The following is a 23,459-nucleotide window of genomic DNA, read 5'->3' as shown; positions in this document are numbered from 1 at the left end:
ATTTATATATTCTTTTGGATTTCAAAAAGAATATCATATAGTTTCTAAATGATTATTTTATCCTTTTTTCCCTTTCTCTTATTTAAATTTTTTTTTTTTGTGTGTGTGTGTGTGGTGCTGGGGATTGAACCCAGGGCCTTCTGCAAGCAAGGCAAGCACTCTACCAACTGAGCTATATCCCCAGCCCCTTCCTTAAATCTTTTATTTCCTTTTCTTGTCCAGTTGTGCTTCCTGGTATCTCCAGTACAATGCTGAGTCAAAATAAAGATACCCAATATTCTTTTATTGTTCCTGATTTCAAAGAGTATTTTAACATTTCTCCAGTAAGATAGGTCTTAGATTTTTCTTTATTAGTTTTAGGAGGTTCCTTTGTATTTCTAATTGCTTTTACTTATTTGTTTTACTTATTTACCACAAATGTCTAATTGTTGCTCTTAAGCTAATTCACTTATTCTCTCTTGCTGTTTTTTATTTGGGGTTCTGCAATTTTGCAATACTTTGTCTCTGATGTGGATTTTTTTAAATGTATTTTTCTTGGGAATTCTGAATCAGCAATTGAGGCATATGCTCAGCTCTTATTCCTTTGACTTTTGACTCTTCTCCCTTCTTTCTGTTATCTCCATCTGGAAATCTGATAAGAGCGAGTTAGGCTCTTTTGCTCTTTCATGTTGTCTTCTTTTTCCTTTTTTCTTCTTGTCTATTTAGAAGGCATTGTTGGATATTGTATCTGCATTTATTTCCCAGCTCATAAATCCCATCTTTGTGTCTAATCTTTTCATTTTGTCAAGTTCCATTTGATTATTTTATACTTGTGCCTGACTGTTCATATTCTTTTGTTTTCTACTCATTTTATTGTTTTCTTCTTGTTTAAAGCATATTAAACACTTTTATATTCTGCATATGATTATTTTAGTTTTCCATAGGTTCTCTTTGTAGGAATTTTTTTGGGGGGTGTGGGGGCTTGGTTAGATTTGATTCCCACTAGAGTAGATTTGCATTTCAATTATGTTTCTGGTTATCACCTAGGGATACTAATAATTAGGGTGTTCTATAAATTATCTGTTTGCCATTTTATCAGACCATACTAGGTGAATTTGAATTGCAAATCCATATGAGAGAATATTTTAATTAGAAAATATCAGTGGAGATGTTTGCCACCACTCTGTAACAGTGTCAAGAATGAAGTTTTCTCTTGGTAGTATTTATTACAAGTTTTCCCCTTAAAGATGTAGCCCTTGAGCACCTAAGCATTAGGTTGCAGTGGGCTTAGGAAGTTTCTAGCTTTTTCTTCTTTCACTTCTGCTTTGTGCCTCTGTCATTTGCAAGCTAACTTTGGCCATGGTTGGCCAAAGAGGTTCACAGTAAAAATCCAGTTTTGTTGCAAGTTTACATTTCTGATTTCCAGCTTCCATTTTATTTTGTTGGTCTCTAGAGTGTTAATGTTTTTTTTTTAATTCATTTTTATTGTAAACAAATGGGATACATCTTGTTTCTCTGTTTGTACATGAAGTAGAGGCATACCATTTGTATAATCATACATTTACCTAGGGTAATAGTTTTTGATTCATTCTTTTTTTTCTCCCCCCATCCCTCCCACCCCTCTTATCCTTCTATACAGTCCCTCCTTCCTCCATTCTTGCCCCCCTTCCACCCCCCCATTGTGTGTCATCATCCGCTTCTCAGCGAGATCATTCGTCCTTTGGTTTTTTTGAGATTGGCTTATGTCACTTAACATGATATTCTCCAATTTCATCCATTTGCCTGCAAATGCTATAATTTTATTATTTTTTATGACTGAGTAATATTCCATTGTATATATATACCACAGTTTCTTTATCCATTCATCAATTGAAGGGCATCTAGGTTGGTTCCACAATCTGGCTATTGTGAATTGAGCAGCTATGAGCATTGTTGTGGCTGTATCTCTGTAGTATGCTGATTTTAAGTCCTTTGGGTATAGGCCAAGGAGTGGGATAGCTGGGTCAAGTGGTGGGTCCATTCCAAGTTTTCTAAGGAATCTGCACACTGCTTTCCAGAGTGGCTGCACTAATTTGCAGCCCCACCCGCAATGTATGAGTGTACCTTTCTCCCCACATCCTCGCCAACACCTGTTGTTGTTAGTATTCTTGATAATCGCCATTCTAATTGGGGTGAGATGGAATCTTAGTGTAGTTTTGATTTGCATTTCTCTTATTACTAAAGATGTTGAACATTTTTTCATATATCTGTTGATTGCTTGTAGATCTTCTTCTGTGAAGTGTCTGTTCATTTCCTTAGCCCATTTGTTGATTAGATTATTTGTATTCTTTGTGTAGAGTTTTTTGAGTTCTTTATAGATTCTGGAAATTAGTGCTCTATCTGAAGTATGTGTGGCAAAGATTTTCTCCCACTCTGTAGGCTCTCTCTTCACATTGCTGATAGTTTCCTTTGCTGACAGAAAGCTTTTTAGTTTGAATCTATCCCAGTTGTTGATTCTTGCTTTTATTTCTTGTGCTATGGAAGTCCTGTTAAGGAAGTCTGATCCTAAGCCAACAAGGTGAATATGTGGACCTACTTTTTCTTCTATAAGATGCAGGGTCTCTGGTCTGATTTCAAGGTCCTTGATCCATTGTGAGTTGAGTTTTGTGCAGGGTGAGAGATAGGGGTTTAGTTTCATTCTGTTGCATATGGATTTCCAGTTTTCCCAGCACCATTTGTTGAAGAGGCTGTCTTTTCTCCACTGCATATTTTTGGCCCCTTTGTCTAGTATGAGAAAATTGTATTTATTTGGGTTTGTGTCCTTGTCCTCTATTCTGTACCATTGATCTACCTGTCTATTTTGGTACCAATACCATGCTGTTTTTGTTACTATTGCTTTGTAGTATAGTTGAAGTTCTGGTATTGTGATACCTCCTGCTCCACTCTTCCTGCTAAGAATTGCTTTAGCTATTCTGGGTTTCTTATTCTTCCAGATGAATTTCATGATTGCTTGCTCTATTTCTGTGAGATACATCATTGGGATTTTAATTGGAATTGCATTGAATCTGTATAGCACTTTTGGTAGTATGGCCATTTTGACAATATTAGTTTTGCCTATCCAAGAACATGGGAGCTCTTTCCATCTTTTAAGGGTTTCTTTAATTTCTTTTGTTAGTGTTCTGTAGTTCTCATTGTAGAGGTCTTTCACCTCTTTTGTTAGATTGATTCCTAAGTATTTTATTTTTTTTGAAGCTATTGTGAATGGGGTAGTTTTCCTAACTTCTCTTTCTGAAGATTCATCACTTACGTATGATGGTACTTTTCTATAAATTTAATCAGCTAATGTACACTGCCCCAAAACTTTGATAAAAATATTTTTAAAGCATACATATAATATACAATATACTAGCTGGTATATCCTTTTTAAGTACTTAAATTTTAAAAATTGAGATGTCATATTAAAAATGTGCAAAAGGAAAGCTTATCTAGGGTGAAAACAGTGAAATGGTTGAAGGACTGCCTCAAAAGAAAATATTTTGCAGTTAGAGGAGTATCCTATAATATGTTTAGAGTGATTACTCAAAGGGTACATTTCGTTATGTTAACTATATCTAGATTTTTTTAAATGTGCAAAAATGTATATACTCTCTCAAAATTATTTTAGGGCTATTAGCAGAACATTTGATAACCATTATACATAGTTTAAATCATGTGCAGTGGCACATGCCTGTAAACCCAACTACTTAGGAGACTGAGGCAGGAGGATCATGAGTTGGAGGCCAGCCTGGGCAACACAGTGAGATCCTGTCTCTTTTAGAACTAAAAGGGGTCACTCAACACAGTGAGACCCTGTCTTTTATAAGCCCAGTGGCAGAGCGCATGCTTGAGGCTCTAGGTTCAAACCCCAGCACTTCAAAACAAAAAGAGAAAACAAAAAACATTTTATTTCTCTGAACCTGACATCCTGACTACAACACAAAGTGATTCATAGTACTTCATAATTTGACTAATCAGATTATTTTCTCAGTCGTACTATTTTTTGAATAACTACCTTGGATTCTGACACCAGAATAACATTACATAACAGAAGGACAGGGAATAAAATTAAAGAAAGGGTTAATCTTCAAATAATTTGCTAAGTGAATGAATGAATTAATGTTTATGTTTATGCTGGTAATTGTTCCCTCCCAGATTTTCATCTTTGGAGGGAGAATCATTTTCATGTTCATGAAGTCCCAAACTGATCATCTAGATCTAAAATACTCAGTCTTAAGTTCAATGTAAGTTTCAAAGCAAAACCAATTCAGAACACAGATGTTTATAAGCATAAATGAGCACATGGGCTACACTTAGTAGAGATGGTCAATACTGACATTTTGATGTGTGTCCTGGTACCCCTAATATTTCTTTGCCATTGATTCAACTGTGCTATAAAAACCTTGATAACCAACTGAATCTCTTTCTTGCAAATAGGACATGAAGCCCCAGCCTTCTTCAGTCTTCTGGCACAGTGAAAACAAGTTGTAAGATGACTTGTCCTTCCATGAATAATGTTTCCATCTCATGATCTTTTCTCACACAAGCTACATGGCTTCAAGATATTCTGGCAATCCTCCATATTTTCTACATCTGTTCTCTGCTCAGAAAGATTGTCTGATTGTTCTCCCATGCTTGAGATGGTCTCTTGGCTTTCAGAACTGTGAGCCAAATCCAAGAATTCCACTGAATTGCAGGGATTAAAAAGTTTAGAATTTCCTTCCTTTACAAACACATCTTTAGGTCTAACAACTGGAGCTGAAACAGTTCTTCTACAATCAGGGACATCAATTCCTTCGTTTTCCTTCTTTTCAGGCATGGCAGTGATATCAGATGTGGAGAGAGAATGTGTTAATTTAGAATAATCTGAATACCAATCCTTCCTCAAGGCCCAGCAACGAAAACAGTACCTCTTGCTTGGAGAATTAAATTTCTTGCACTCGGTACACTGCCATTCATACCCAGAGGTAACTTCTATATCAGTATTACCACTTAAGGACTTAGAGTCCTCAAAGTCATCATTTTTCCTCACTTCAATCACCTTTTTGTCACTCACTTTTCCTACTTTTTCACTTGCTTGTTCAGTATCAGCAGCTTCAACTTTTATTCCAACACCTAACTGCTCTGATACTGACTCATTTAAAAACCACAAATCATCTGTAGAATCTGAAACAATGGCAGTACCTATATCCTGATTTGTCTGTAAATCAATTGAGCCATTACTTCTAGGTATATAGTTGTTTCTCAAGTTTCCTAAAAACCACCAAGGCAGGCCAGCTACATCCCACTCCTCAAACCCAAGGTCCAACCTAGATGTCTCATCTTGGCTTAAATTTAGTAAGTCTTCATCTCCTCCAGAATTTCTGCATTTATGCTCTGAGGTAGGCAGTGTGGTAATATTACTCTATTCAGTTCTTTTTCTGGAACTGAAACTTTCCTCTGTACTTTGCTGTAGTGGCAGTGGTTAAAGTGATAAGATTCTTTCTTAGCATATCACATAGAGGGCTTGGATCTTTCACAGAGAAGCGTTGATGTCCCAGTAGTCTTCCCAAAAGATCTCTACCACAATATACCATATGCTTCTCCTGTTGATCATAAAGCTACTTCACCATTATATACTGGCCTAGATAGTGCATTACCTCTTTAACAGTGAACATTTCACCTTGTGCACCTGCTGCCTGCAGAATCTTCAAAAGTGGCAATTTTGGTTGTACCTTACTGATTCATTCTGGAGAGATTCTGCAAGCACTATCAGATGCTGAACACTGGGCAGAGGTGGAATATGATGTCATTTTGACTCTGAAGATACTGCAGTTTGTTGATAAAACTTTCGGTTGCTCCATGAGTTGCTCCCCCTTGGAGCCCAGAGGGGAGAGGGAGGAGAGGTGGCAGTCACAGGTCCTAGGGCCTCGGCAGCATTTTGAAACGGCCAGTGTTAATGTTTTATTAATTTTTTTTGTCTCAAATATCATTGAACTTTTAATTTTATCAATTTAGTGTTTTAAAATATATCTAATCTTTGTCTATGCAATGGAGTATTATTCAGTCATATAAAAGAAAGAAATTCTGTCATGTGGCAATGTGAATGAAACTGGAAGATGGTCATGTTAAGTGAAATAAGTCAGGTACAGACAGATAGAGAGCCTATGTTCTCACTCACTTGTGGAAACAAACAGGCAAAAATCGATTTCATAGAAGAAGTAAGTGGAACAGTGGTCACTACAGACTGGGAAGGGGTCAGAGAGAGGCTAGATAACTGGTGCCCAAACAAAGTCAGATAGAAAGGATTAGTTCTGGTGTCCTGTAACACTACTGGGTAACTGTAAGCTATAGCAATTTGAGAGTTTGAAATTTTCTAGCACGTATGTTAGTGAAAATCAAAATGTTATTTATCCTGATTTGATTATGCATTGTATATGTGCTTCAGCTACCATACTATGCTCCATAAATAAGTTCAAATATTATGTCAATTAAAAATATCTAACTTTCATGTCAAAATTAATGATGTAAAGAAATGAAAATATATAAAGTATATATTTGTATGCACTAAAATTTACCAGTTTTAAGTGTATCATTTAATGAGTTTGATAAATCTATAGAGATATGTAACTGCTACAACAGAGAAGATATAGAACATCTCTGTCACTCCCAAAACTTCTTTGTGCTCCTTTGTAGTCAGTCACCCCCATCAACCCTTGCTGTAGGCAACCACAGATCTGTTTTCCTTTACTGTGAATTAGCTTTGACTTTCCTAGAGTTTCATATATCCTAATTCATGTAGCTAACTAACTTTTGCTCAGCATAGCATTTTTTAGATTCATCAGTTGTTATTGCACATATGAATAGCTTGTTTTTCTTTGCTGAGTAGTATTCCATTGTAAGAATGAATCACAGTTCATTCACCTTTTGATGGGAATTTGGATTGTTTCCAAGTTTTGATTACTATAAATAGAACCTATATAAATATTCATGTTTAAATTTTTGTGAGGAGGAATGATTTCATTTCTTTTGGATAGATACCTAGACTATTGTTCGTGGGTGTTATGGTACCAAATGAACTTTATTTTCCATCTTCTTGACTATATATTTGATATATCATAGGTTTTTAAATTTCAAAATCCACTTTTTTTCTTTGAGTCATGCTTTTTGTGTTTTATGAAATCTTTGCATAACCCACAAACACAAAGATTTCTCCTAGACATTTTGTAGAGTATCTCTTTCATTTAGATCCTTCATCTATTTCTGTTAATTTTTACATATGATATGAGGAAAGAAATTTGGTATTCAAATTGTTAATTGAAATTAATAAATGATGTCATAAATATATATATATTAATAAACAATAGCATAAATATATGTGACACTAAGGGTGAATTGAACAAAATATTTGTATGACTTGTACATTGAAAAGTTAAAACATTGCTGAAAATCTAAAAGTGTTTAAAAAAATACCTAAACAAAAACAAAGATAAACCACACTTGTGAATTCAAGGCCTCAAAGCAGGATGTTTTTATGTTCACTGGGCTTGGCCATGGTGTCTAATTGGTGAAACAGTAACCTAGATGATGCTGTGAGTGCATTTTTTGGATGTGTTTGGCATTTCTGATCAGTTGACTTTTAATAAAGGAAATTGCCCTTCATAGTATGGATGGTGCTCACCCCATAAGTTGAAGATCTTAAGAGCAAAAACTGAGACTTGGCTAAGAAGGATTTCTGGCTCAAGGCTGCAGCATAGAAATCCTGCCTGACTTCCCATCTTGCTGGCCTGCCCTATAGAGTTTAAACTTGCCTGAACCAATTCTTTAAAATGTCTATCTGTCTGGCTCCTATTAATTCCGTTTCTCTGGAGGATTGTTACAGATGTTACTTATTGATTGATACAGATGTCACTTCTCCCCCAATTCACCTATAGAGTCAATGTAACACCACTAGACTTTTTTTTAATAGAATTTGACAAGCTGATTCTAAATTTCTATGGAAATTTATATTCCAAAAGATTTAGCCAAATTGATTTTTAGAAATAAGAAAGCTGAAAGATACACATTTACTGATCTTCTGAAGTATTGTTGTAAAGCTACCATAATCAAGACACTATGGTACTGGCACAAGCATACACATGTATCAGTGAGCAGAACAGAGAACCAATTGATTTTTTTTAAAAACAAATGTGCCTAATTAATTAAAAGAAGAGGGAAGGATAGTTTATTTTTTAAAAATGTTGATGGGACTATTGAATATTCCTAGGAGAAAAATAAAACTGACTTTTGAATAATTTTTTTTAACTTAGAAGAAAATAATTACCTTTAATTTCACCTTCCAAAGGTAGAAATTGTGGTATATTTACTTTTAGTCCTTTTCTAATAACATATGTAATAGACATATAAGATAACCATACGTCTTTTAAAATTAACATGCTTGAGATAATATGCCTTTTAAACTTAGTTTATCTTCTTTTTGTATGTAATCATTTTTATAACAAATTTCTCTCTAAAGGATACTTTAATGACCACATGATGCTACATCCCAAGTTGTTGCATTTTACCTAGTGAGTCTCTGCTGTTAGTTATAGTAACCGCAGCTGCCATTTATTCTTTACTTTCTACCTGGAAATTGTGCTAAGCACATACTGTTTATCATATGACAGCTCTTTGGGGGAGTTAGCTCCATTTTAAAGAAAAGGAAAGCAAGGTTTAAGTAAGTTGTGTAATTCTAATGTGTGAAGCTTGAATTAATAATTGCCTTTCATTCCAGTCTCTGAGAAAACAATATCATTTTTAAACACTTGAGAATTGTTTGTTTGTTTGTTTGTTTGTTTTCCCATCTTAAGAAGCTCTGAGGAGGACAACTTTGTGTAGAAAGCATTGTTTACATTTCAGACAACTGAACTTCCTTTCCTCTGCCAGTCCTTTATATATTTCATCAATTTGCATCAAGTGAAATGTTTTCAAAGCCAGTGTAGTTGTCCAGCCTCATGTGCAGGACAAAGTGTGCCCAAATTCCCGAGCTGTCCTTTTGGTTGATGAAAGCCTGAGCTAGATAAATGCCAGCAGGGTGGGCATTTCTGTAGGAATAAAAATCTGGGCAAACCAGTCTAGGGAATTCATGGAGGCTATTCAGAGGTTAGACTCAGGCTATAAAACAAAGAGGAAATAATTTTAGTAGTTGGTCTCCTAGGACATTGAGTCCCACTTAAAAGATGGAATTATGTAACATTGGTCAAGCAAATTAACCCTTCTTTGTCTTGTCTTCTCCATGAGAGAAGGACACTAAATGAAACCCTGACAGCCAAGTGAGAGGTTCTGAAGAGGTAGTGTTGCCCAGGGAGCAGAATCACATGCATTCATGATTTGGAAGTCACATGGGAGGCAACATGAGGGTGTGACTTGGAGTCAGAGAGACAAGGGCTCTTGTATATCTCTTAACGTCTAGCAGATGATCTCAGACAAATATCCTGAGCCTTTCTAAGCCCTCTAACTACTTAGAATGTAAAATAGATGTTTCTTTTAAGCAGAGAAATCTCTTTATATGACTCCTTGGTTTGTTCTTTGGCTGAATCCCAACCCTATTAGGGCTCTTGATTTTGCAGCAGAAGCTGCACAATCCACCCCCAGATGGTCCAAGGAGCTGTTTATTTTTACCTCTTCTGTGTGATGTGGCAATGATAGAGTTAAATCTTCTTGTTCCTTAACTTATGTTATCTTCAGGTATCTCTGTCCTTTGCTTCTCTTAACCTGTTGTGAACAAAAGGACCATGTGAGATAGAAGGTCCTGCCTAAGTTTGTGAAAAGATTGTTTTTAAGCAGCTTCAAGATGTTTTTTCTGTGAAGAGTATCCTTTCACTTTCATTTCCAAGTTTAAGGCTTAGGAACTGTTGGTATTGGGGCAAGAAAGAAAAGACAGCTCCAACAGTCTTTCTATTACATCTTGTGTCACTCACCCCATAAGTCCTTCCTGGAATCCTGGGTTTTGCACCAAGGCTCCAGGAATCCTGGAAACCCACCACATAAGGGAAGGGGACAGAGTAGGAAGAAGTGAGCGGGGGGAGACTGATAAATTAATTAAAAGTTGGAGAAAGCTGGTGGGTAGCATAATGCTGGAGCATGGACCTTTAAATTAATTTTTGTCTATATAAGAACCTTTTGCTTAGAGAAAGCTCTGTTAGAAATGATGCAAGAAAAAAGAGGAATATGGAACCTAGGTGGGGATGAAATAAATTATGCATGTATGCGTACTTTTTTTTTCCCTTTTCTTAAAATGGCAAGTGGGATGTGTGATGAACAGAGCATACTCTGCAATGCAAGCAGATTACCATGTTGGAATTACGGGGAGTCCTCTTGTTGCAAAAAGAATGCCTCTTGCATTGTTGGTGTAGCTCTGATTTCCCTTTTGAATTTAACTGGCCCTAGTTAGTGTAGTGGCAGATATTTGTAAAGAAGTGGCAGTTATGAGGCACCTTCTGAAATTTACTTTAGTGATCCACAAAAGGTGCTGGTCGAATCAAAGTTTTTAAAAGCGTACTGCTTTTCTTTGTTTTCCTATGCCCAGCCTAACTGACCTTGAGCACATGATGTGGATAAGATAGCCATAGTAATTTAGAAAGGAATATGCTCAGCCCCTGCCTCTTCTCTGTCTAATGAGTTCATGTAAAAAATATATCAAAAGAAATTCTCTTAGCAGAATCCTCACATTTCAAAGGGGAGTATATTTATTATAAGAACTGCTGATTCATTAGGAATGCTTCCTAATTCGAACGCAACAGCTGCTTCTGGTTAGAATAAACTCTAGCTCTTTTGTGCTCTGTCCCTCCAAGGGGATGTTAAGTTTTGCTTTAAGACTTTCCTCTTGCTTTAGCCTTTTCTCTCCCACTCTCATTTTTCCCTCAATTATGGTGCTTATCCTTCTCAGTATTCACGTGATTTGAACAACCTACCCACTCCCCACCTTTAAAAATGATTTTCCTTAAGATTACAAATGCTAGCAAAACTCTCCTGATAATGTGTTTTGTTTGCATTCACAGTGGCAGTGGAGTGTATTGTACAGCAGTTTAAAAAAAGTTGAGACACATTAAAGTCATGAATTGTAAGTGTAATAATTTAAAGTATAGGGAGCATTTCAGAAACTGCCATAGTCCGTTAAATGAAACCACTGTATTAATGTATCATAGCATGCTGTTCTAATCACTTTTCTCCAAATACCAGCTTTTGAAAGAAACATGGCTGTATTTCTTTATACAAAGTCTAAAATCGTGTAATTGAATGGCTTGGCAGAACAGGTAAATGAATGTAGCAACATGCATTCAAATATGTCTCTTTGGTTTGTAATGAGCTGATTGAAGTTCACAGTTGTAAGACTTGCCATTTTATTTTCTGATTTTACATTCTGGACCCAGACAAAAGTGCCAGGTGTGGGTTGCTTTTTTTTTTTTTTTTTGTATTAACAGAAAAAGGAAAAAGAAGAAAATTGTTAATAAAAAAAAAAAAATCAGGTAACCTTTTCTGGGGATAGCTATCAGATTCATTGTTCCACTAGCCTTTATTCAACTGTTCTACAAAATAAAGGATCTTCTAATGTCCTTATATAAAATAAAGAATCTGCTAATGTGACCATTTCTGTTTAATTTTTAGATTTAGTCACAACCTCTGTTAGGACTGAAAGAAATTCTGCCACATTCGATGGGTTTGGAGGCCCTCCATGTGCATGTGCTCGCACTCGTGCAAGAGATCATAAATGCCTGGCACACTTCTCTTGGCATTTAGCTCAGTAATTACATTTCTTGGTACCGCACTAGACAATGAGCACTTGAAAATTGGAAAATGTGTCTGATTCTCTTTTTAGCCCCAGGACCCAGCAAGAGGACTTATCATCAACAAATGTTTGAGGACCAAGTGAGCCACAGAATACTAAGCCAAATGGGAGTCAGAGCAGTTATCAGAATGTACAGAAGACTGAAAAATCATCAACTTTGTAGCTAAATACACATTTCAAATCCTGGTTGGTAACAGACTATGGAAATTCCCTCTGGAATACAGATGAAATTTAAGTGTTTCAGGACAGTTAGATACTAAATTCAGACAAAAGAAATCACATTCTTTTGTACTGTACTTGGTAGTAGTTAGAGCAAAAAAAGGAAGGAGAGAGTAATGTTGGAGGATGTCATTCACTGGAGATGGACATAACTACTTGCAAATGTGTTGGGATGTCTTTTTGGCTCTGTGGATATGTGGCTCTAAGGTATGTCTCTTATTTCCTCTGGGCTCTCATTTCTTCTACCAAACAAGAGAACTGAACAGTTTGGAGCAACTGGCTGCTCTTATACTACCTTTTTCTTGCTTGATTCAACCAAGTGGCAAAGAACTTGGGTCATGACTTTTTTAGTCAAGGAGCCAACCTTCACACTGTCTGTAGTATTATGGTCAGGCCTTAGGGGTAGGCATGATTTCTTAGGCAAGAGAAAGCATGATATAATATGAAGGTTCTTAATTCCAGAGCAGACAGACTTGGTTTATTCCATTCATAAATAGTTTGTCAGTGTTATATGGCTAATGAACTGTGTGAATTGTATGTTGTTTTAATGTATTAAGTAGACTAAAGGTGTTCCTATAAAGTCCCCTCACTTGGGGAGAATGACAACCAGCACCATGGAGTTGTGATACATGGCAGTGTTCATGGGGCTGTGTTATTTTAAACTTGTCCCTCTTTTGTATACAGTATGTAAAAAAACTAAAATATACACTGTGGCCTGAAAGATCATTAGAAGCCAGACTTAGAAGGCTATATACTATATTATTCCATTTCTCTGACATTATGAAAAAAGGCAAAATTATAGGGGGTGCCAGGGGCTGAGATTGGGGTGAGGGTTGACTTCAAAGAGGGTACACGAGCAAGCTGGGTGGTGTGTCACAGAGGTGCTCTGTACCTTGGTGCTCTATGCCTGTTATCTAAGTGGATGCCTTTGTCAGAAGAGTATATTTTACTTCATGTTAAATAGAATTGAATTTTTAAAAGGTAGAGGTGGTGGGAAGAGCAGGTGGAGAACATATGATCTCTGTACAGAGTGGTGAGAGCTAGTGTACATTCGTAGACTCTTGTGGGTGGGGCATAAGAGAATATTCTGGAGTCCTAGAAATGAATGAATTGATTTGGGGTGGTAGTTACATAGTTGTATGCCACTATCAAAGCTCATTTAAAAGTATACACAGAATGGGTACATTTTATTGTTTGTAAACTATAATTCGAAGGTGATTTTTGAAAAAGAAAAAGAATCGTGAGCTTTGGAACCTGAGACCTCACTTCAAATCCTGGCCATCCCATCACTAGCGTGGTGATCTTGAGCAAGTCACTTCTGCCTTGGAGCTTCTGTATCATCTGCAGGTTGCAGCTGAGAGGAGGCAAGGCATAGAGACAGTGCCCGATGGACATTTTCATCCCATCCCATGAACGGATCTGAGCGCAGAACTGGTCTTTCAATTAACTGATGCTGTTCTATTTTAGATCCATAAAAGTTAAGTTCAAACATTTGTGAAAGGTAAAAATGCTAACATCCATATGTTTGTTTAATGATAACTCTCAGAGTCTTATTATCATTGCTGTATTTTATATCACTATAGCATTCTAAATCCTCTGGAGTAAGTCTTTTCTAATGAGTTAGCTAAGAACAATATATGATATTTTTTCAGTCAGGAAAGCACAAGGAAGTATTTGTAGTCATTGAAAAGTCATTCATTAAGGAATGATTGAAAGAATACTAGTGACACATTTATGATGTTCATTTTTTTTCCTTTGCTTTCATTCTTCCTTTGGAATAAAATCTTTATGTTATGTTAAAATCTTTATTTTGTGTTAAGTGAATAAATATTAATTTAGAAAATCCCTGTTGGTTCATCCCACTGTTCCTGTGACTGAGGCAATCTTAATCATCAAGAATATCCATATGTGTGTGGCACTCAGCATTTTAAAGGCATTTAAAATAATCCAAAATATGGCTAGGAACCATTCGCTCTCCTGAGAGAGCAAGTAGACCTCTCCTACATAACAATTATAGCAGAAGCTACTTATATTTGAATGCCTGGTATGTTCTGTGAACTATGATAGGCACTTTGTAGTATTTTGCTTAATTTGTTCCATACCACCACCTTGTTAGGTAAACAGGAAATATTGCCCTTTTGCAGAGGATAGCAGCCTGGGAGAGATGAGGTGACAGCTCAGGGGGAGCCTGCTAGTATATGGAGGAATCGCACCTGTTCTGGGCTGTCTGAGTCCGCCCCGCCCCCCGCACCCCCACCTTTCTGTATCAGACACCGGCTGCTGCTTCTGAGGGAAGCAGGCAACCTTCTGCTTGACAGGAGCTCATTTTTTAGGTCTCTTCTCCTAGAGCCAGTTCCTTTTAAAAACTGCATTCAGTAGCCAGACAGTGTTGCATGCCTGTAATCCTAGTGACTAGGGAGGCTAAGGAAGGAAGATCACAAGTTTGAGGCCAGCCTGGGCATCTTGGTGAGACTATCTCAAAGTAAATAAGGGTGGAGGAGGTAGCTCAGTGATAAAGTGTTCCTGGGTTCAATTCTCTGTCCTGGGGAAAAATTGCATTTAGTAGGCTAAAGAGGCTTTACAGAAGCCCTCACTTTTAGACTCTCCTCCTTCCTTGAGGACTTTTCATCAGCAATGTTGATCTTAAAGCCATGCGCTTATCTGGTTCCACTTCTGCCTTTGGTTCATCTTCATATGAACTGTTACTTAAGCACTATGTTGCTTATGTGATCTTTTAAAAAGACAAAACCGATCAGATTCTCTCCTCTGCTTTCAGGAAAAGAGCTAACCTCCCTAGTTGAGCACAGAAAGTTCTTCCCAAGCCAGGCTCTTTGGACTTCTCTAAGTCTTACACTGCTGAGGCTCCTCCCTCCCTCCCTATCACCTTCCAAAAACATCACACAAAGAAAAATCCTGCCCCACTCTTACTCTGGGATGGAGGACCCCAAGCTATTTGTAGTTATAGCTGTGTCTGTCATGTTTTGTTGCCTCCAGATGAAAGTCCTTTCTCATTCATTTGGTTTCTCTTCCTCATGTAGGTGGTACCCAAGTCTAGTCATGTTGTCCTTCCTCAGTGCCCCCATAGCTCCTGGTGTCAGCTGGGTCACAGCATCATCACCTTGTATTACCATTAACTGTTTCCTCGTCTCTCTCAAGAGACTTTGAGTTCCTGGAGGTTAGACAGCTACGTGTCCTGTTCATTATTGACCCCAGCTATCTGTCTAGCACTGGGCTGACATCTACAGATGCTTACTAGAAGCTTCTGTGAATGCTCTAATCTTACAGATTTGGCCTCAATCTAATGAGGAAAAATAGATTTTGACTCCCTTTTCTTTCCTTTCACGAGCATAGTGATCTTGGATAAGTGAGTGTCTCTCCCTCTTTGAGGCCCACCAGAGTTTGTTAAAGCGGACTACTCCTGTTTTAAGAAAAGGCTACCAAAAACCTTAGATAGGGATGTGCTCTGTGCAGAAGAAGAGCAGGAGACTCTGGTGCTCGTAATTAAGGAGCGCAAACTAGGCTGTGGGTAGAGCTCTGTGCAGAGCACTTGCCTGGCATGTGCGAGGCCCTGGGTTTCATCTCGAATGCTGGAGCAGGGAAAAAAAAAAAAAGAAAGAAAGAAAGATTACAAACTGCTATTTTCATCCAGAGAGCCCACTTAAGGGGTGGGACATCACACCTAAGACACTTTAAAATTAAGGAAGTAGGCTTTCTACTCTGTTCTCCCTGTCATCCTTTAGCAGAACCCTTTGGGATTTGGGAAGCAGGAATCTGATATGACTGTTTATTTCTTTAAAAGTGTGTGGCAGGAGTGGGGTGGGTATCAATGTCGTAGTTAATAAAACAGTAATATTATTCACTTAACGGTGCTGGGAATGGAACCCAGGACCCTGTGCATGCTAAGCACATGCTTTATCACTGAGCTACACCCCTAGACAAAAAGTAATGGGTATTATTGTAACACATTTGGAGAATATTAAAATGAAAAAAATACTTATACATTACAGAGTCTGATTTTATATCAATATAAATTTTTTTTTTGTGTGTGTGTGTGTGAAGCATCTTTCTAGCTGTAGTCTGACTTTAATGAATATATATACCATGTCATCATTTTGATAGTTCATAATTTATTTAAATCATTTTATTATTGTAAAATTTAGATTGCATTCAATTATTGGAATTATGAGTAACATAGAGTACCTAAGGGACAACTTTTCCCCTACATTTTAAGGTGCTGCATGCTTAATGCACAAGCCAGATAAGATATAGAAAAGAAGGTAAAAGAAAACAAAGATTACCTATAATCTCATAATCTAGAAATAACTATTCTTGATGTTTTATCTTTTCTTCTAGTCCTCTATGAGTGTGTATGGTTGCATATGATACACAATGGTTGCACTCTGCTTTTTTCATTCTCTGTTATTTTATGGATATTATCCCATATGTTGAAAAATATACCAACATCATTTTCTGTTACTTGGATTTAATATAGTTTATTTAACCCTTATCTTAGCACATGTTTAGGGTATGTATATTTTGTGTTTTGCTATCACAAATAATAAGGAATTACTGTTTATAATACATTACCAAAAAACTGTCACAAGATTTAATGCAGGTAAAAATTAAGTAAAATGCATAAATTTTCTGACCTTCATTTGAATTTTCTGCTGTTAGTAATTACTCATTAAAAAGCAACTTTTCTGCTCTCTTCCATATTATGAGTTTAAGAATTTAGAGAAACTGATTTCTACTAAAAGGTTTGCTGATTGAGCATTCTTTTTTCTAAAGTTTAGTTTTTAATGTTTCTTTTAAAAATTTATTAATATAGTCATATTTTAGTACAATGCCTGTTTTAGGCTTTTCTAACAATATAGACTGCTTCTACAGGTTTGTAATGAAGCAATAAGTTGTAAGCACAAAGATTATTTGAAAAAATCAATAATGGCAGAGGGATAGATCTATACCATGGTTATGAGAAGATGACTAATGACCTTTCCTGTTCCAACTTTGATCACATGTTGAATTACCAGCTCCTCAGATTACTCAGGTTGGGTTCTTCTGTTCTGATGAAGGATGCAGTTGAGGAAACTGATTTACTCCACAGCTGTTACCTGGCTATTGGGCACAGGGAGTACGACCTGACCTCCCTTCGGGGCAATATGTCAGTCCATTTCACATTTTCCAAGTTTTGCTCTTGGTGCCTCTATTGGGTCACTCCTAATGGCATCATGATTCACATACAAATCTAAACGAGGGAACTGTTTTTACGGGTTATTCGACTCTCTACCCCAGTGCCTGGTTTGTATTAGGCCAGATGAATGAATGAGTGAATGAATGAATACTGTCAAACAAATGAGCTTAATGACTGTTTCATTTTTACAGTTTGAAAATACCTGGTCAAATGGATAATGTTTGTGCTGTCCAGTGTATACTTTACTGATGCTGTTTTCTGAGAGAAGTACTTGGTGGTATAGTATAAACCCTGATTCCATCTTGATCTGTTTTGTGGCTGTGTGACCTGAGCAAATTACTTATCCTATGCTCCTTTCTTCATTTGTTATCTGGGGATATAATGACACCTACTTAGAATTACCATGAAAAGTCAATAAGCAAATGCATGTAAAGCTCTTAGCATGTGATAATTCATAAATAAGTAGTAGTGACTACTTCTAATTTTTAAAAAATCTGTTTGGAATAGATAAAAAGCAGCACAGTAATACAGATGCCTGGAACTAGGTGGATCTTGTGATTGTAGTTAGATCATACCCTCTCTAGTAGGGTTGCTGTGCTTCCGTGTGATCAATTTTGTTTCCCTTATCCTGGCCCAGGGCTGCTACAAAATTAGATAGTAGTAGAGGTTTTCTTCCAAGTAGGACAATCTGTTAGGTGAGACAGATTCCTGTGGTCTAGTGAAGCAGGAGGAGGGCTGGTTGGCTTGCACAAATTCCTGCTATACCTTTTCTCAAACCCCTCGGTTTCATTTCCAAAAATATTTTGGAAAAAAAATCTTTTGGTGAGAGAGTGGCTCCATCACTGATGGTAACTTGAGAGCAGACCAGTTTCCTGTCTGCCTCTGTTGCCAACTCTCTAGTCCTAAGGTTTAGCCTTGTACCCGAAGGCGGCTTTGAACATCAGCTGTCTGGAACAATCTCTAGTCTTATCACTTATTTTAATGTTCCTTGCACAGGGTCATTCTTGGATGTGGTGCTCTGGGCAATCTCACCCCAGAGTGCTTCCCTTCCTTTATTTAACCTCTGACCTGCGAAAACAAGAGTTAATCAAGAGTTCTAAGGTAGCTAAGAGGAAGGGGAAGTGTTTGGTTACAAATTAAATATGAACAAGTCATAAGTCATAAATCCCCAGTAGTGCTACCAGTTGTGAGTCTCAGGTTGCATATGGTACAGAGTGTTCAAGTTATAAATCCAAGTTCAGAGCTGTCTGATTATTTGAGGCTAGGTGCTAGGTTTTTTTGTTTTGTTTTGTTTTGTTTTTGCCTCAAACTCTTTTCCTTCTAAAACATTACTTTTATTGTACCAGCTACATTTGTACCCTACTTAGCCTCTGTGTGCCTCTCTCCTTCTTCCTTTCTTTACCTGCTTCCCTACTTGTGTTGATTGGTGTGCTGTTCTGTGAATTGAGACAGAACTGCTTTCCCGAAAGAAGTTAAGCATATGGGAAAAGTTGCCAAGGAAAGGCATTGAAGCATAGAGCGTAAATGGGTTTAAGAGACAGCAAGACATTTTTATAGAGAGATTTGTGATTGAATGATATAACATTCAAGCAGAGATCTAGGGTGGTGGAAATGAACTTAAATGAGTACTATTCCTGGTAATCTGATGCCCTGTCTAATCTAGCATTTCCTTAATCGTCACCATAAGCATGCATTTAAAGCTTTAGACTTTAAATTAAAAAGGACAACACAGTCTGCTTAAGGATCTACGTCACATGCTCTGGTTTTTCTAGGTAGGTTCTTTAAATCTTTGAAGGTAGTTAGAGGCATTGGGTTTTGACACAAACATTGGAAACTTAAAGTACTCTTTTGCCCTGTTTGATTAAAATATTTTAAACTGAGCTATCTCTATTTGTGTTTCTGAGTGTAATGTATACATTAATTTGTAAAGTGGTGAAGAGCAGATACTTGACTACTGTCTCTGGACCTGGCAAAGTGAAAAAACACACTGGATTTTTGGGAGTCAACCAAGGTTAGAATGCCCAGAACATTTGAGCTGAGGGACTTTTGGAGACACACTTTCATTTTATCAGGGCACTAAAATGAGAATATTTTATATCCTGATCTCAGGTTTGATTGTTATGCTTGATCATATTGCACAATAGTGAGTTGTGTAGAGTGAGTAGGACTTAGAAATCATACTAGACTACTTTTATGTTTAATCTGTGCTTTGGGATGCCATGTCATCTTGGGAGATTCATTTTACTTCTCTGTGACTCAGATTTCTCATCTGCAAAATGGGACAAATATTTTTCATCTCTAAACAGTTGTTATGAAGAATAATATTTCAAAACACCTAACACTTGATCATGTTTCCTCCCCTTCCCATTAACTTTCATTTCCTATCTCTAAAATGAGAATAATATCAAATGGCATTTTTAAAATATATATATATAATTTTTTAGTTGTAAGTGGACACAATACCTTTATTTTATTTTTATGTGGTGCTGAGGATCAAACCCAGGGCCTCACACATGCTAAGTGAGCACTCTACCACTGAGCCACAACCCCAGCCCTCAAATGGTGTTTTGTTGAGATTATTAATCTCATTGTTTACTATTAAAAATAGAATAGAACTTTTTTTTTTTTTTTTTTAACAGTGCTGGGGATTGAACCCAGGGTCTTGTGCTTGTGAGACAAGCACTCTACCAAGTGAGCTATATCCCCAGCCCCTGGACAGAACTTCTATGGAGTCATTTCTTGCCTTTGCAATGTTTTTGTTTTAATAGAAGAGACAGTGTCTCTCTTAGCCTTTGAAAGCTTCAGTAAGGTGGGCCTTGGTTAGAACCTCGATAACCTATTACATTCTATTACTGTAATAATTTCAACCATAAAATCAGGTGATCTGAATGGGGGAAAGCTTGGAGGTGTGTGGGTATAGGACTAGGCAGCCTTATAAGTTCTCTTAGGAAAATGATGAAAGGCCTCTGTACTCACCCTCTTTGGACTCCATGGAAAATACCAAGAATTACACTGAGTTGTCAGTGCAGGTGCCATTACTCCAAAGATCTCATGTTACCAACACTTCACTGGTGATAACAGAAAAGTGCCTCTGTGCTTTCCTCTGAGCAATCTCCTTCAATCACAGTAATACTGTCACCAATGACAAATACACTCTCTGAAAGCAACAATTATTGAATACCCATCAAGAGAGAAAAGAGCCTTGTTTCCAAAATCAAATCCAAGTATGTGTTTGGGTAGATTTATAAACACAGATATTTATATGGGAAACTTCTTTTTTTATAATGCAAATTAATATTTCTACTCATTCTGTACATATGATACATTTTCTTGTTATAGATGTAATATGTATCACAATGAGATGTTAATTATGGCATAAACTGAAGCGTCTTAAACTTAACTAGATATTACAATACATTTACAAGGAGATTAACAGCTGTGAGCCAAGTGCAATGCTCAGATTGGGCAAGACTGGCTTTGATGCCCCATAGGGAGTTGTATTTTTTCTCTTATAAGATTCCTTTGACTTTTGATCTCATTAGCAATAAGAGTAGAGCATTATCAAGCCAAAACAACTTCAGTGCTATTCTAGGCACAGTGGTGGGTGGGTTTACATGTTTTATCCTCAAAACAGCGAGTTGGAAGTAGATATTTTATCCCCATTTTGCAGATGGAGAAAGAACTGTAGAAGGCCAGAACTCATACCTGACCGCTGATACTGAAACCCAAATGGGTCTCCTGGCTTTGCATTTGATGCAAAATTGATTAGTGAGGTATTACTTCCTCTAGAAAGACATTCTGGGAAACCTCTCTGTTCCCTGTGTGACTCTCAGCACTGACCTAGTGCTACTGCTGTTCTCTGCCATCCTGTCTGCTTTCCCTTTACACTTGAAGCTCCTCAAATCCTGAGACACTCATGTGCCTAGCAGAGTGCCAGGCACACACTGGGAGGGTCTTCATAAAATGTGTGATGTTGAGTCTGGAGACATTACCTCCATTTTAAATTTCAGAGAGAGATACATTGAAGCTAAAAGTAGTTATCTTAGGAAAGCACCATGTGCTTTTCCTGGTAGGTGGGGTGGGGAATGTGTACACTTTGGTGCTAAGGCTGTAGGTGAGAACCTTAGACTAGAACATATGGGTGGTTTCTGATGTGCCTAAAGGCATGAGTGCCCATTAGCTGAGTGTAATGTGGAGGTGTGTCTTACAGAAGGCCCAGCAGTTGGGATCTGGGCTCTTCCTTCTTCCCACCTGCAGTTAGGAGAAGAGGGAAAGGGAGGGGAAGTAGGAGTGCATGAGAGAGAACACTCAACTTTTCTCTTTGGTAAGGCAGAGAGAAGAGTAAGGGCAATTGAGGTAGGGATGAGAGGAGAAGGGGGAAAGTTTGGAGCAGACTCTGAGGGGGAGCGTGGGGGGCTGAGGCACTGGCAGATTAGAGGATGCTTGAGCAATTTTCAGGACTCACTTGTGGTTGAAAGTAGGTTTCCAAATGAAGATAACCAGCCTGGTTCTGTGATGTTTCCCCCCAGTGCTTGAGCTAGGAACAAAAAGAATAGTTGGTAAGGTTTGCTTGTGTAGAGGCCTGGAAAAGGGGCAAGAAATCTGAAGTGTATAGATACTCTTTTTAGGCTACTTTTAATATTTGCTGGCTCTATTCTAATTATTTGTCACAGACTACAGCAGGAGATTGGCAGGGATGGTTTTTAATCCTGGGTTGTTTTCCTAACCAAAATGCTGCCTGCTAAATTTGGATCCCCACCTCCCAGGAAGAATTGTTGACTGTTCCTCAATAGCACTAGTGGTAATGGCCTTATAGAGACTACAGAGATGAGTTACATCTGTCAGGGAAAGCTTTGATTTACTGAGTGTCTGACACACACCAGGCACACACATGGGGTTGAACAGTCAGGACACAGTCATGCTCCTTGTTCTTGTGGAGTCGACATGAATGGAGAAGACAGATGGACATGCATATAGTATCAGCTGTGCTGAGTCTTAATGTGGCGTAAGCCCAGCATGTCCTCATTCTGGGAATAAAATGCATTTATTTAAATGGGAACCAAAAGTTCATGGTAAAAATGAGGGAGAGTTTAGGATTTTACCTTTAAAAAAAAGTAAATCTAAAATTTCAAAACTAAATTTATATCAACAAAATTTAGTTTTTAATTCCAACAATGAACTACTTATGGATAAATAGTCAAATCGTTTTTTGAGAGGAGTGGTTGTCTTTTCTCTGACTGAATAACACTTCGTAATCATAAAAGAAGTCATTTTTTTTCCTCAAAGTATTTGAGGACTTAAGCTTCCCAAAGGCTTCTCTTATCCTTTGATATTGAAATCATTTTCTTTTGATGTGGCTGTCTTGTCACCATGCTAGGTTTTCTTGGTGTTTCTCTTTCTGTTGACTGGGCTGGTGCTGCCGGGTCTTCATTTGTGGATGACTTTGTCTCAGTCTGAGCAGGTGTCTGGCATCTCCAACATGGGTTTCGTGAGTTTTTGTGTATGGGCTGCAATTTTACATTGTGGTCACTTTTATTGTAGATGCCTGAGACAGTGACAGAGGAGCAGGTCTAGGTATTTGGTCACACTGGGAACTTGCAGTTTGAGGCAGCTACATCTTGTAAGTATTCTTCTCTCACTGCAGCTCTGCTTTCCAGTCTGCTCTGCTTGACTGCAGTGTGAGGAATTCCTGTTGGGTGCCAGAGGAACCTCTCACCCAGACACTGGAACTCAGAGAGAGCTTCCTGCAGCTGAGATCTGCAAGAGCACTAGGCAGGGTGGCCCAGAAAGAGTATTCCAGGCACCGATTGTATATCTCGCATTGTGTGCCATGGGTGTGAATGAGGTGGTTGGCATGTATCTTTGAGAGACTGCTTTCCCCAGGTCTCACAGCCAGAAGGTAGCAGAGCTCAGATTCAGCACAGGGTTATTGGACTCAAGTCTGTGTTCTTCGCAGCATATGCCATGCTGCCATACTTTTGAAAATTTGGTTGTTTAGCATGAAAACTTTACATACTGAACATCAAAGTGCCTTAACCACGGGATGCTTTGATATTTTGTGGATATTGGCAAAATCTGTACACTGAAAGTTAGAAGGAATAATAATTCTCTTTGGGTTCCCAATGTGGACTTTCTAAAGCTCCTGAGAAATTCATCAAAAACAATGTCACTTTTCTTAGTCTTAAGTCATTAATCCAGATATGAATAGGAGCCACTCTGCCATGCATCCTGCCCAGGAAGGTGCTGCCT

General features: G+C 37.7%; 1 protein-coding gene, 1 long non-coding RNA gene and 1 pseudogene across 20 annotated transcripts in view; 1 reads left to right on the top strand and 2 right to left on the bottom strand.

Annotated features, from left to right (window-relative positions):
- Positions 1–23,459, bottom strand: part of LOC306645778 — a 548,414-nt gene that overhangs the window by 164,314 nt on the left and 360,641 nt on the right. The window lies entirely within an intron of this gene.
- The window catches only part of DENND1A (DENN domain containing 1A), a 512,257-nt gene that overhangs the window by 221,633 nt on the left and 267,165 nt on the right, over positions 1–23,459 (top strand). The gene's annotated exons all lie outside the window — the stretch shown is intronic.
- Positions 4,968–9,997, bottom strand: LOC306645765 (protein Mdm4-like; annotated as a pseudogene). Its single transcript has one exon. The product of its transcript is annotated as a protein Mdm4-like (transcript).

Source organism: Sciurus vulgaris, assembly GCF_902686455.1.
Source record: "Sciurus vulgaris genome assembly, chromosome: 15".
In the NCBI taxonomy this organism is placed as follows: Eukaryota; Metazoa; Chordata; class Mammalia; order Rodentia; family Sciuridae; genus Sciurus; species Sciurus vulgaris.
Note: the sequence above shows the minus strand (reverse complement) of the source record. Positions and strands in the feature narration are given on the sequence as shown.